General features: G+C 37.6%; 1 non-coding gene across 1 annotated transcript; it reads right to left on the reverse strand.

The window, feature by feature from the left end:
• Positions 1-418: 418 nt before the first annotated feature.
• TRNAG-CCC lies at positions 419-489 on the reverse strand. Its single transcript has one exon. It is a non-coding gene; the product is annotated as a tRNA-Gly (tRNA).
• Positions 490-15,480: the final 14,991 nt, after the last annotated feature.

Here is a 15,480-nt window from a genome sequence, read left to right on the forward strand (position 1 = left end):
TAGAAGAATTTTGAGATGGAAATTCTTGTTTCCATTAATAACACAATATCATGTCTATACAGCTCCTATTTTCACAGTAGCAAAGCCAGTATCTAGTATGATTGTTCCTTTTTTTCTTCTTTTATTTTTATTTTATTTTAGAGAGAGATTAATGCCTTTTCCATTTACTTTGGCTTTGTCAGTACTCATATTCCTTACATTCTCTGTAGGGAATGTTTCTGTGACGTCTGTGCAGGTTTGGTGAAAGAACATAGAATCATGGAATGGTTTGGGTTGGAAGGGACCTTAAAAATCATCTAGTCCAACCCCCCTGCCATGGACAAATAGTCACTTTAACCCCAGATTTTCAGGGCAGAACAGTGTAATTTGATTACTTCAAAACCACAGAGCCATATGGTTAGGAGGTAGAGATTTGATTTGCACTAGCTGAGAGTCAAACCCAGGTCACAAGAATGGGAATCTTGCATGATACCACTACACCACTGGTGCGCTTAACTATCCTACTTACCCTTATTCGCCCCACTGTGGTTAACAATAAGTGCAAGACAGAGTCCCCTTTTCTTCTCTAGATGATCAAGGGAGTGGAGCATCTCCCTTATGAGGAGCGGCTGAGGGAGCTGGGCCTCTTTCGTTTGCAGAAGAGGAGACTGAGGGGCGACCTCATTCATGTTTATAAATATTTAAAGGGTGAGTGTCACGAGGATGGAGCCAGGCTCTTCTCGGTGACAAACAATGATAGGACAAGGGGTAATGGGCACAAGCTGGAACACAGGAGGTTCCACTGAAATTTGAGAAGAAACTTCTTCTCAGTGAGGGTGCCAGAGCACTGGACCAGGCTGCCCAGAGAGGTTGTGGAGTCTCCTTCTCTGGAGACATTCAAAACCTGCCTGGACGCCTTCCTGTGTAACCTCATCTGGGTGTTCCTGCTCCGGCAGGGGGATTGGACTGGATGAGCTTTTGAGGTCCCTTCCAATCCCTAACGTTCTGTGATTCTGTGATTCTTTACTAAGTAATGTAGTCATAGAATAATTCAGGTTGGAAAGGACCTCAGGACATCACTCAGTTCAACCAGTTGCTAAGAGCAGGGTCAGCTCAAGATCAGGCTGCTCAAGGCCTTATCCTGTTGGGTCTTGAAAACCTCCAAGAACTGAGACTGGGCAACTTGTTCCACTGCTTAGCTGTCCTCATGCACAAAAGATTTTTTGTTTCCTTGTATACATCTGACCTTCTCTTGATTCAATTGGTCTTTTATCTCTCAACACTTGACCTTACATTACTGTGAAGAGCCTGATTCTGTGTCCTGGATGACCTCCTTGCAGGTACTGGGGTACTGCCATCAGATCACCCTAAAGCCTTCCCTTCTCCAAGCTGTATCAACACCCTTCCCTCTGCCCTCACAGGATGAGTGCTCCAGGCCTGGCTGTCTTGGTAGCGCTCTGCTGAAGTCTGTCTCCAGTTTATCAACATCTCACCTGATTGGAGAACCAAAAATGGGTCACGGTGTTTTGGATGCAGCCAAATGAGTGCCAAGTCCAGGGAAAATCACTTCCTTCAACCCACTGGCCTGTTCCTGGTGTTGCAGAGCCCTCTTGGCCACCTTGGCTGGTAGAGCACACCGTGCCTGATGCTGAGCTTGCTGTTAACCAGGATTCTCAGCTCCTTTCCAGCACAGCTGCTCATGGCCAGACAGTCCCCAGCCTGGATTTTTGGGCAGGGTTGTTCCATCCCAAATGTAGGACCCTGCACTCGTCCTTGCTGAATTTCATGAGGTTCCTGCTGCCCCAAACCTCTGGCCTGCTTAGGTCCCTCTGAATGGCAGTCCCTCTGGATGGGAGTCTTGCCCTCAAGCCTGTTGACTGGTTTTCCCCAATTTAGAGACATAAACCAAGCTGCAAATTTGGTGAGGGTTCAAATTGTATTTTTTTAAGCTAAGCTTACAGTAAAGCTGAAAATATTGAAGAGCTTTCTCATTATGATTTTAGTCAATGGAACTGCATGTTTGGATGTGATTGTGGAAGTATTTTCTAAAACTCCTTAAGGAAGTTTCTTGTAGAACAAAACTTAGGCTTCTGTCCAGAAACATTTAAAGCACAGCTTTTTTTTTTAATTAGTATGATAATCTTTGCATATTGTTTTTATTCATGTACATTACTTGGCAGACAAGGAGACACAGCATATCTATCATATGGTTTATGGAAAGGAAATAATCTTTATCTGCAGCATTTCAATTTGATTTGGCATTTTCAGAACAGCCAGGGCATGTAAAACAGGGAGATTGCACACAGAAAACTTGCGTGTCAATGTAAAAACCTCAACATTCCACTCCTTTGGCAACAGAAAATCCTGCCAGTGAAAACTAGCGAGATACCTACGTAGAATAAATCAACAGGAAATAGCCCATGAAAAAGTTTCCAACAGAAAGCCATCGGGTTTTTTTTTTTAGCACAGTGAGTATAAATTTCACAGATTATACGCTTGTTTAGTCATCAAGGTAAATCTAGGGAAGACAAGATCTGCTTAATGGCTACACAATTGGCATATGGCATGGAATTGGTCAATGTTCCCTGTATTACCATTTTGCTTTTAACTCTGACTTTTTGAGACATTCCTTGCTGCCTTGGTGCGCTACATTTGCTAATTAACTCCATCTGCTCAAAGTCTGGTCTGGCAGTTTAATAATATAATGAGTTGCTTTATTAAAAAATTATGCCTGGAAGTGCTACTGTTCGTTGTAACAAAGAGAATTTAAGGCAAATAGATCTCAGAAATATCCTTATTTTGCTGATGATGTCATTAAATCTTAAGCTATTACAGCTATAGTTCTTCACATTTGAGGTCTATTGGAAATGGTATGACATGTATTTCAATAAGCAAAATATTACATTTAACAGAACAACATTAATCACACTAGCCTTGTTCTGTAGATCATGTTACGAAATATAAAGAAATCCACTGAAAGCATGAAAGGGCTTTTACAGCTTTACAACTGCAAGTGAAAGAGAAAACTGTTAATAATGAACTTCTCAACTTCTTGGTGAATTCTGTTTGAGCGTGATAATAGACACAGTGGTGTTCTATTTATTTGGCCTTATTCAATGTGCATATTCTATACCACTAAATGCAGATTTGCCTGACAGAGTCATGGGCATGCTGTTACATTCTTAGCAAATACGCGGAAGAAAAGGATGTTATATACGGTGTCATTGGATCCATATGTTGTAAGTGGGTTTAGGGTATATATTGCTATTGTGTGTATGAATATGTACTACCATTTGACATACATCCTGAGGCAAAGTGATACCTTGATATAACAACTTAATTATTCTTATTGAATACCAAGCACATTCCTGACTTGCTTTTTAACTCTGGCTTCTTCATTATGTGTAGTTGATTAAGTAAAATCTTTTGAAAGACTTAATGTTTGCTGTTCAAGGCATTGCTGTATCTGGTTCTCCAGAAGTCACTAATCTGCTATGTTCATTATCAGTCTGTATGCTATTATGTAGTTGGTACTTTCATGGAGTTTATAGGCAAACAGCCAGTAGATTACATAGCCTGACGTGTAGGTGACAGGCAGTTGTAGCTCACCTAATAATTTGGTTGATTGTTCTACAGTCCATTTTTGGCGTTCTGGGAGATTAAATGCTGCAAGCAGAGAATTAGGAGAGAGCATGCCATTAAGACCATCTATTGATAAGTATATGGTTAGGTGAGAGATTCCCCTAACACCTACCCTGATAAAAATGTTTATCAAAAATAGTGGAACCTCACTGGTAGGAAATACTAACGTTGACTCTGTCTTGCATCAGTGTCTGTTTATCAGGAAAACTGAAAAACTTAATGTGTAAATACTTATGCTTAGTGACTGTCACCTATCAAAATTTTCCTTGCCGAAGTTGAGCTTTGTTGACCGCCTGTCCCGTGTGTCACTGTTAGGGCCTCTGCGCTCTAGGCTTTCCAAAATATTTTCATTCTTACAGCATGGATATGGAAACTGAAGAGGAGCTATCTTTCCAAAGACGTGCATAGATGCAAAGTATCATGTTTCTACTTGATATTCTTGTTTACAAACACGTAAAAATCCATTGTAGAGAAATACTGAAGTAATAAAATTATTAGGGTAGGTATTGCTGACCCTTTTTATTACAAGGTTGCCCAAAGAGCTGAATTGTGTTAGTTACAGTGCTTCTTGGGTTTTCCTGTGAACTGCAAGGCTTCTGTCAACAGAAGCTTCTGTGAACAGCATGGCTTCTGTCTTAAACGTACTCTTTTGTGTCCTTCTTCTTCCTTCCTAGATATATTGTAATACACTTAATTATATTAATATTCAATATGACCATCAAACCATGCATTTAACATCATTAATAGAACTTGCCATCCTACGAAGATTTTGGAAATAGAGATTTTACACAACTGTCTAAAATTGCCTATAGAAGTATAAATGGCACAATCCAAGAATGAGTGATGTGGTAACCTGCAAATGTTGATAGTTATGTTTAAAGATCTATTGTCAGTCTGCTTTTAAACCTTTTGGTATTGTCCCTGTTCCAAATAAAATATCATATATGTATATAAGAGTTTATATAAGAGTTCCTGAGAGTCTAAACTTAGGAAGACATTGTGTATCTAGAAAAAAAGACACCTTTTCTTCCTAAGAGTTTAAACCACTTACTTTTCTTCATAAGAGGTTATACTATTTATTTTCTGGAGGAAAAAAAAAGACACTTTTTCTTCCTAAGAGTTAAAAATCTTACTTTCCAAGAAAAAAGACATTTTCTTCCTAAGAGTTTGAACTACTTACCTTCTAAAAAAAAGTTCACTTTTCATTCCTAAGACTTTAACCTTCTAGGAAGGAAAGTTGTTTCTAAAATAAAAGACACCTTTTCTTCCTAAGAATTTAAAATAAATATATAAATATATATATATGATATACATGTATATTTGTAGATGATAATAAGTGAAATGCTCTGGTAAAATACAGTTGCCTTATCTGCTCATCTTTTCCTCTATAAATTACACAGACTTACTTGTCAAGGTCTACTCTGTATGCAACTGGACGGATAACTGACACTTTGTCAGAGCTTTGTGAAGACTAGCAACCCTTGCTACAAAATTAGTAGTAGCTGGTGAGAAGCACATGTGATACCCTCCCTCACAAATTATTCCTCTTATCTGCTCTTCAGTTATAGATTAATCATAGTTATAAGCTTCTAATTCACACTGTTTCTGCTGCCAAAGGACTCTTTGTTACGAACAGACTTAAGCTTAAAAATTATACTTGCACTCATTTAATAACATATATTTAATAATGAAATAACTAAATCTTGGGAAGTTGACCTGAACTATAACCATTAACCAAATCCTGTCTGTAGGTAGATGCAGCTGTAACTTTATTTCACTGAAATTGCATAGATGGAAACTAAACTTGGCCTATGTAATTGAGTTTGTGAAGACAATTATGTTGAGAATTATACTGTAAATTAAAAACAAGGTCCCCAGGTTGCTTGCTTATGACGTAGCCTGACTGTATTTTATCTGTAGATACCTGCCCAAATTGTCTTTTTGTTTTTTGGGAATATAATACTTTGTGTAAAAGCGTGAGTGATTTATATGTTACGATATGATATAATCTCTATTGACTTCTTTAAAATTATACTTTTTTTTTTTAATTGAAAAAGTTCCGATTTATATATTATGAATCTTCTTCAGTTACTCAAAATGTCTCCACAATGTCAAGGCAATATTTATTTGGCTTCACAGAGTGAAAACAGATTGCACAACTTGACTAATTTACTGACCAAAGTTTTAATGGATGCTTAGGTAAGGGTGTGGTGTTTGGCATAGACTAAAACAGTAACTAATAAGAAAACAATGTGAGGGCTAAGGCGATGGCTGAACAGGCCTTCGTTTGCTAAGCTCTGTTCAATTAATCATGCATTATTTAATTCTGTCAGTATTTATAGTGAATTTTAGGATGCTACAGGAACATGGGTGGTCAAAAGAAAGTTTTAGGGGGATTTTAACATCTCAAAGCAAAGTAGCTGGATGTTTAAGCAATCGGGAAGAAATTAGAGTAAAGTAGTCATCTTAATAAAGCAGCAAAGCAAAGGGAATCTTCTGTATGCCCACAGTAAGATCATCAGGCTCTGATTAATGATTATTACTTTAATAGGAAAATTAATTGTGAAGGGGAAAAAGTAACCTGCTCAGAGCTGGTTTGCATGTAGGTGCTCAGTAATGACATTTGATAGTTGTTGGAGCTAGCTTGTGCCCTGTGTATCGTGTGAAATAATACTCCTGTTAATTTATCTCATTATAATTTTTATCTTTACATTTGGTTATATAGTTGTTTATAATGAAGTCCGCATTGAGCTGTGGCCAGGATAGTTGAATGTACCTGAAAGGTAGCTGGGTTGTGTTGCTCAACCACTTGTGTTGTGCAATCTCATTCAGTTGAGAGAGGGGGAATTGTGCTGACTCTGAACTCCATCAGTTTTTATCTAATGATCTCTCTAAGGAATCCTAGAAATGAGAACTCGAAAGGCCTTTCTTCAAGTGCTGCCTGTTAGTACACAGATCTTTAATTGCTGGATTCTGTATTACAAACCACAATATTACTTTGCTTTTCACAGTTAATTGCTTATAAAGACCTAGAACTACTGGGCTAGGTTGTAGTATGGTGGCTATTGTTTTCAAGTCAATTGTGACACATAATGGTGTAAAAATGGTGATTAAATTTTTCTTTTGGGTGACTGTGCAGCTGCTTTCTTCAGTATTATTTTTGTTATACTTCAGTCTCTTCCTAAGTCTATAAAGGAAATGTAAGTTGGGTCTTTCAGGTCTGCTGAAAGCTTTGCAGGAAAATGATTGATAAAGCAATATATTTTATGAATACCAAGACTGTTTTCCGGGAGATACTGTTTGAAAAACTGCTGCTGTAGAGAAACCGATGTAAATTTGGATGCTGGTCTACAAAAATTCTTTACCCTAACCAGAAATCAACAAATGTGGTATTTAGAAAAATGTAACACAGCCATAAGAATTCTGGTTTTAAAATCAAGTGTAAAACAATATTACATGCAAAACTGAATTTAAACAAAGTTTACCTATCTTTTCCGACATTTGCCATACTTAATTCCAGCCTAGTGTCTGAGTGACACCTCCAGTCATCCTTTCCAAGCTGAACGAGAGAGGTAGGAAGGAAAAGGAAAGAAGAAATAAGGAGAGGGAGAAGTGCTTATAGACAATAATATTTGTATGACTCTTCTGTGTGGTTTTGGGTCTGGAAAATGTCATCCCTTGACCAGACTTGCCCAATGGGCTATCAAGACTCAGATTTCGTATCTTTCTTTTCTCCTTTTGCCTTTTACTTTAATGGAAAAGCAACAGTGCAGCATCCTGCATCTTAAAGCAGCTCATAGACCAGCAGAGATGTGAACAATATACGTGCAGAAGGCTTTAGTAAAGCAGTACTAACAACAGAGGAAGAATGATATTAATATTGATCGAGACTCAGAGCAGGTGTACATGGGAAACAAAAGTTGTGCTGTTCTTTTCAGCTCTATTTCTCTGTAACACTTTATCTGTACAAACCTGGCAAAACAGTGGCAAGCCCTGTAACAGAGCTAAGAGCTACAGTCTAGAAAGAACAGTACAGCAAAAACATGCATGGTTAAGGATGTCTTGATCTGCAGTGAAGATCTTTTTTTAATGTCTACAAATCAGTTGTATGTTGGGTGTGTTTTTTTGTGGTTTCTTAAGGATGAGATCAGTAGGTCTTGTCCTACACTTGAGGAATTTAAATATTGGTTGAAATACTTGTTTTTCTGTAATGCATTCAATTGCAGAGCATCTTGTTTTGCTTTTGCTTCTCCCACTTCCTTTCTGAATTGTCCCAGCAGCCTACAGGCTTGTTCAGGATTTCAAAGGGCCAATATGATGCCTAGATCAGAATGGTGACAACAGGAGACAGTCTGCCTAGTGTCATTTTTTAAAAGTTGTTTACACTGTGAAATGAGAAGGGGGGACGGAAATCAAACTGTGCACAATTGGCTCCAGTAAATACCAAGCGACAGTAAATGCCTTGTTTATTGCCTGGGGAAGTCTGGTAACTTGCTGAATTTCCATCCAGGCTCCTTCGTAAAGAAGCAGGGCTCAGATCTCCCCTGGAGCTGGTTATGCAATCAATGGGGCAGGGCTTTGGCTTCTTGAGCAGCTGGGTTGCATAACATGGTTTATAATCCAGCACTCCCTGCCCAGCCTGAAAAGACCTTTTTTATAAGGCATTTTCTGTAACAAAAACTGCTTCCAGATTTCTACACAAGTACTGAAATAATGGCACCCTGACTTTAAAAAAAAAGAAAGTACAAGAGATTCTTGACCTGATCATCAAGTCTGTTTTTAACCTTTTTTTTCTTCAAATAATAAATTGTTTATAAGATTTATTTTTTTTTCATATCACGACGGCAACTTTGTCTTTTATTAGCAGAATTCTTGTTGGCACAACACTGAACAAATTGAATTACGCCAACTAAGCATTTTTGGAGGTCTTAATTCAAATAAGCTAGTTTTCAAGAGTTTCATTTTTCTTATATGACCTGTATATGAAAGCATAGGTGAGCAAGCCTGCAACTACAAGTTTTAATCTGTATACTTGGGAGAGGGAGGCCTGAATAGTAGCGTGACATTAATGCCACAAAGATGTTTTCTGTGGAGATGGATGCAGTGGTTACTTAAGGACAATGGGAATTGGGATGTCTTGTTCTTTATTGCAGCCTAGGGGCATGCATTCTTCTTGCTTTAACAAGGAACTTCCATCTATTATTCTTCAACTCTCTTCATAACATACGCTACCCATCTCCAGATGCTTGATTACTCTCTGCATGTTTCTGTCCTTACAGAAATGTGCGCGTCTCCCTGTTAGCTCGGTCCAAAACTCTTGAGCAGCCGATGGGTGGTATTTGTGTGTTGCAATCCAGGTCCTATACAGCTTTGTGGCCTGTCTGCAAATTTATATTGAGTCAATGAGACCTCATGCAGCATAAAGGGGCATAAATGTTTATATTGCTATTTTATTTTCCAGCTGATAGAACAGAAGACAGAATCATAGGAAAAATGTGTAGATGAAGTCTCCTTGGGACTTGGAATCTAATATTCTTTCTCCTCCTGTCCCTGAACGGCCCCACTGAATCTTCACACACAGCTAGAGAAATGTTCCCAGCTTATTGCAAATTTGGGGTACTTATCGGTAAGGAACTGGTGACTCGGAGAGAGGTAAAGTTACACATGCATCTCCAATCACTGTCAGCTGTAATTGCAGATGATTGGTCTTCCTGAAAATAACTTTGGCGGTGTAACTTTCTCTACTATTTCAGAAGACAGCAGAATGACTTACATGAGATCACATGAAATCTGCTGTTATGATGTCTGTAGCAGTCATTACTTGCTTTCCTTTTGTGAAAGCAAATATGAAAGCTGAAACAAATACATGTATATATTTAAATACTACTTGTTTAAATTGTTGGAGAAAATTACTAAGCATCTTAAACGTGATTGCCAAAGTCCTCTTCTCATTCACAAAAGCAGCAGTAATGGACGGCAGTACTGAAAGCTTTGTAACTGTTGCACAGATATGAGTTGTCATATATTTAAGTATTGTTAACCCACTGTCTCTAGGAATGGGGCTCTGGGCCAGCAATATGAACAAGGAAAGGTTTCTACTGGAAAGTGCTCACTATAGAAAAATTCTCTGTCAAATCTTGCTCTTTCCATTGTTTCTTTGCTCCCACTGACATTGTCACCAGCATCTCTGCTGTTCCGGTACACAAGCTCTGGATCACTTTTTGACTCCTTTCCCAGTATCTGGATTGTGCCCAGATCTTGAGGTGGTAATCAGAGGGACTGCTGGTTTTATCTAGTGGATTCTCTGATACCCAAGGAGATGATTGTTGGGTTAAACACAGTATCATCATAATTGAATTTGTCTCTCAGGTTCACCAATTGATGATAGTCAATTTGGATTTGAATGACCAGAAAATGACTGAATCACCTTCTTTCAACTCCCTAAGGGACTGACAAAAATAATACTAAACCTTTGGCAGGAATTCTTCAGATTCATAGTTTGAAAAGTCAATAGTTCGCAGCAAACAAAATCTGAGATGTGGGATCAGCAAATTGAAGTAAATTCTCACATTATTTGGGGGTTTATTATTGAAATATAAATCCATTCTTAATATCAGCTAAATATAAATCAGGAAGTATGTTTAAAGGTTATTAACAACAGAATAGTTACATCTTTTATAAGAAAATGCATGTCTTTGATTTGTGACTATGAAAAGGCAAATTGCATAGCATTGCACAGAATCTGGCTGATCTCCACTAAGCAGCTCCAGTGTTTCATCTATGAGAAACTGGAACCCAATCAAACATTCTGTTTATGCCATCTATGCTATTTAATGAACTACTAACTCTAGGGTTATTTGATCTTTGACAGTTTAGAAAAAAAAGGAGGTAAAGTTACATCCTCACTGGAAAAATCAGCATTGGTTTCAGAGTTTTTAACTGAAAGAAATGTAGGGTCAAGTCTGTTGTATAGCAACACATTCAGTAAATTGTGTATGATTTCTAGTCCAGTTCTTAACTTTGCTTAAAATTGGTTTTACTGTATGTGAATTCAATTTTAAATTCAGTCTTTTTGTGTTCTGAAAGAGTCTGCAATGACTAATAATGAAATCAAAATCAAAATCTGAAATTTTGAATGGCCAAATAAGTTTCCATGAACTCACTGGACAAGAGAACTCTCACTTTTACCCCTTTAAAAGCCCTAATCTCTGTTTGACTGGCTCTTTTAAGTGTAAAATGAAAACATTTCTGCCCCCGTCTCTTCTGGAAACTGTTGCGTTAAGCTCAGGAGCAAGTCCAGGATGGGACAGAACGTGTACAAATCTAGGGTTGTCTTAAATTTGTGACTTAAACTAGAAGCATATTATTGATATAAGAATATTTATATGCTCTACTAGCATGCAGGTTTTTAATATTGATGACTGCAAAGTTTGGATTAGTTTTTTTAGATATGGGGGGAAAAGTCTTCATGTAGACTAAATAAAGGTATCTGTAAGAGTAATGTTAATCTAGAACAGCTACCCCTGCACAATGAACTTCAGTGTGTCCCTGAGTGTTCAGCTGCCCAGCTACCAATGTGCCATGTCTGTGCTGTAGATTTGTGTTAGTGTAGCCTCCTGAGCACACAGATCTCCCCTTTTGATACCTAAGATATATTGCCGTCATATAAATCAGTCAAAAGTGTAATGTATGTTTATTAAAAAATCATTATATCGTAACTTTACATTCATCATTGTATGCTGTAGACGTTTAGAATGAGGGTTATTTGAAACAAACAAAATTTGTCTTATCAGATTATCTGGTTATGTGGCAATCTGGGATAATTCATTGCAAGCAGAAAAGCCACATAATGGTATATATAATGGGAAAGTTTTCTGTTTACTGGAAAAAAATCAAATTAGCAGCTTCAGAAATAGCCCTGAGTCAGACAGCTAGCTCTATTATTATGTTACTTAGAAGATAATGTATTATGAACAAGTGCCAAATATTTCTGTGTAATGCAGAGGAGATTAAATGGAAGCTTTTATTTTTGAGATCTGCTTTGTAGCACACATGTAATCAACAGAAAGTCCTAGATAACAAGTAGTACACAGATAGCCCTGCTAATTATGAATAATCATGTAAATGGTTATAATCTGAGCATTGTACTTATCTGAGGGATTAAGAATACACACAAATCAACAAAAAAGTTTTGAAAGTGAATTTACAAAAAGTCATTTATAAGTTTATTTTTAAATTCTGATGTGGGAGCATAACTCAGCTATGTGCTCTTGTTTAAAGTTGCAGTCCTAGCACAAGGAAGGAGAAAACTCCCTGACAGGTCATACTGCAGAATTGTATCAAGTTTTGAATCTAATCGAGTAACTTGCACAGTACTCAGTTGTCAGAGATGACAAAAATTTTGAGCTTCTGAATGTGTTTCTGTGCAATTCTTAGCTACTTCAGTATGGTTTTATACTTTCTGTATTATTTCCTTACTGGAAAGGTCAGTGTGTGGGGTTGCAGAGCTGGATGTGGTAAGAGTAGTTTCTCCAGTTCATGCATTGCAGTGGCAGCTCCAAAACAATTTTCATGCAAATGTTCTCATTTCTGAGACAAAAGCCAAAACTGATTACAAAGATCTCTGCATTCCAAGAAAGTTGAGAGCTAGTTAGCACTATCCATAGCATTGTCAGTGTAGGTATTTAAACTGATTTGCTTTCTTTTGAAATAGGATTTGGTATGTACTTCTCACTGTTTAGAAATGTTTAGGACTTAACAGGAGTATCTAGGATAAATTTCACAGGAATGGGCTTATTTAAAATATTCTTATCTAGAGCAAGTAGATGGCCTAGTTTTGAGTGAGAGAAAGCTACAGCAAGAGTTGACTCACCCAAAATTGACCTTCTGTCTGTTTAAGTCGGTGCTTGTGGAGCCAGGGCTTAGAAGGCATCAGAGGATTTATGCTTCTAGCACAGACTTACAGGCTCAGAATATATTTGTGTTTTCTGAATAGTTATTAATTGTTCGGTTTGGAGTATGTGAAAATGTTACTGAACTTACAGGTGATGGTTTAAGCTATTGTGAGTAGCAGTAGTTAGTATCTTGCACATTTTACAGTGCCCATTGAAGGCTCCAAAGAACTCTCTTAACTTAGTGTTAGCATTTTAGTTCCATATGGCCCTATCCGTGGAAGAGGATCCCACTCTGCAGCAGTCTTCAAAGAAAATCGGAACGGATTTTCTGGCCACTGCGGAAGCAATTAAGGCCCTGGGAGAAGGAAGGGTCACTTCACAGCTGCCTGACAGAGCAGCCAGTGTGTTAGCACACTGCTGGTTTGAGGAGAACCCTAAAGGCAATTACTGCTTCCTCATTAAAGGGATGAAAAACACCTTCTCTAATTCTTAGAACCATTTCTGTGCTGGCTCTGTGGACTTTCTGAATGTGGTTGAACAAGAAACTAAGTTTTGTTTTGCTTTGCTTTTGCAAGAGTACCATTTAAAAAACACAAAACAACCTACTTCTAGATCAGAAACAGTCTTGTCAGTAAGTATTTGTTGCTAATTCTTAAGTAGTAAAACTTACAGAGACACCTTGTTCCTATTGGCTTTCATATGTTCACATGCTATCTCAAAATCACTTGTGAGCCTAAGCAAGTTCAGTTAGGGAGCTTTTGGAAGATTATTTTTTTGCTCATGCTACTAAACAAGTTGTTCTTCACAGAAGAACATTTTTCATACATAAAGACAGATTTTTATGGATTAAATCTTAAAACTGTCACTTGGGCAAATTCAGTTTTGGTTTTAATAATGAAGTAGCTTCAGTTTAGCTTTTTAAGGTTTGAAATTCAAAACACAACATATTAAATACAAGATGACAATTCTGCTATTTCTAAACATTTTTATTTTGAAAGATGAAAGTTCTGGAGTTTTTCCTTCTACTACATAATCTTGATATTAGATATTAGTTCTCCCTCAATATGCATTTACACTGTTTGCTTTGAGCAGTACACTTTTGAGTAGTCACTAGCTCATTTGAATGATACATAAGAATTGCATAATTCTGGTCCTATGAAATTTTGTAAAGATCAATATTTGCTTTAATTTGCCTTGGGTAAAGTCAACATTTATTACCAGTCTATTCACATTAGGGAATACTTGTGTGATCACTGTGTGGTCAGATTCTGCTGTGCTTCTAAAATTTATCTGTAGCATCCTACAGCGAGCTAAAGAGGAACAGAACATGCCGTAGAAGTTAATATGAAATTGATGCAATGAGAAAATGGTAACAGGCAGAAGAGGAGGATCTGAGGGAAGTCAGAGGTCACAGAAATTCAAAATTAATGCTAAGTAACTTTTTAATACCCATTTCAGATGTTTTATTTTAGCAAATAGGCTGTTATTTATTGGACAAAGTTTAGGAGGATTTTTTTCTTCTTCTCTGAATGTAGTAGTTCTAGAGTGTGTTTCTTGAGCTATTCTCATACTGAATGAGTCTTTGTTTCTGGTTATGAGGTTTTATTTATAAAGGACCACTAATAAAGATGCATATTCTGAAAATAGGGCTTTTTCTGCAACCACCTCTTACTCATTTGTTCGGGGTTCTGGGAGGACCTCCACTCCCTATGTCTCCCAGACAGCGCCTACACTCACCCCAGCGAGGTTTTTTTAGACACTGATAATATCTGACATGTAACTGTCTCAATGAAATTCTCCAGGGAATTTCCAACTGGTGATATGCTCCTTTAGCTGCCTACTTATCTTAACACAATGACCGAGTTTTATCGGTCCTGCCACTGACGCAGCTACTGTGGTGTCAAGCCAAGGACCATCTGGGGTAACTTTGCAGATAAGTTCCAGTGATTTGATCAGAGACTTGTATCGACCTTAAAGCAGCATTCTTTGTTGAGACTGTGAAGCTCTTCGTAGAGGTATTTGCATCTGAACTCATTGTTTCCTCTTCAACATACTTTATTATTTTAAGTTCAAACTGCTGGTGACATTGATTCCTCCCTTGTGACAGCTATGCTAATACAAACAAGAAGTTTGCCTCTTGTGTGGTTCCTATTTACCACCATGATCTCCTTCTCAAGAGGACTGTACACACTAACCATATTCTCTAGATACGTCTTCTGTCATCAGTCCTGTGCTTGATTTGTTCATCATCATGTCCCTAACTCTTATCTGGTCTAACTGATGGGGCTGTTCGGATTGTTTCTAAACAAAGTTTAAAACGTCAATAGTGCGGCAGTCACACTTAGTGAAATATGGATTTCTCCAGTGGTAATATTTGGCTAAATAAAGCTGCTGTCACATGGATTAAATTTACATAACATGCTGTCTTCCAAGGCTTATCCATTAATTTGGTGACAAGACGCAGTAGTTAATAGATCAAACCACAGCTACACTGAAGATGGAATTTCAGTCTCTGAAATGCTAAGACAGCAGCTGTGACCCTGTGGGACAATGTAGATCACAAAGTCCTGGGTAGAATTTTCTCATTGAAGTGGCTCTGGCTTAGAAACGTACTTCCAGGGCAGATTAAACCCAGACACTGAACATCTTTGGGAACTTCTGCAAAATCTTCTTCACAGAAAAAGTCTTCTTACTGTTGGAATTACACATATGGTCTGGATACCAGCTTCAGCCCAAGAAAACCCAGGCAGCACCAAATAATTATTTTGAAAAAAAAATAAATTGTATTTTTTAAGTAAAGGTTTCTCAAACACTTGCTTTCACAGGAAAGAGCCATGACAAAGATTTTTATGAAATACCCTTTGGACTTTACTAATTTGTATATAAAAAGTATTCAGACACTATAAGAGGAGGTGAAAGCATAGGCAGATATCCTGATAGGTCCTAAGCAAATCATAGCGGTTCA

This window comes from Mesitornis unicolor, unplaced genomic scaffold (assembly GCF_000695765.1).
Source record: "Mesitornis unicolor isolate BGI_N332 unplaced genomic scaffold, ASM69576v1 scaffold27005, whole genome shotgun sequence".
In the NCBI taxonomy this organism is placed as follows: domain Eukaryota; kingdom Metazoa; phylum Chordata; class Aves; order Mesitornithiformes; family Mesitornithidae; genus Mesitornis; species Mesitornis unicolor.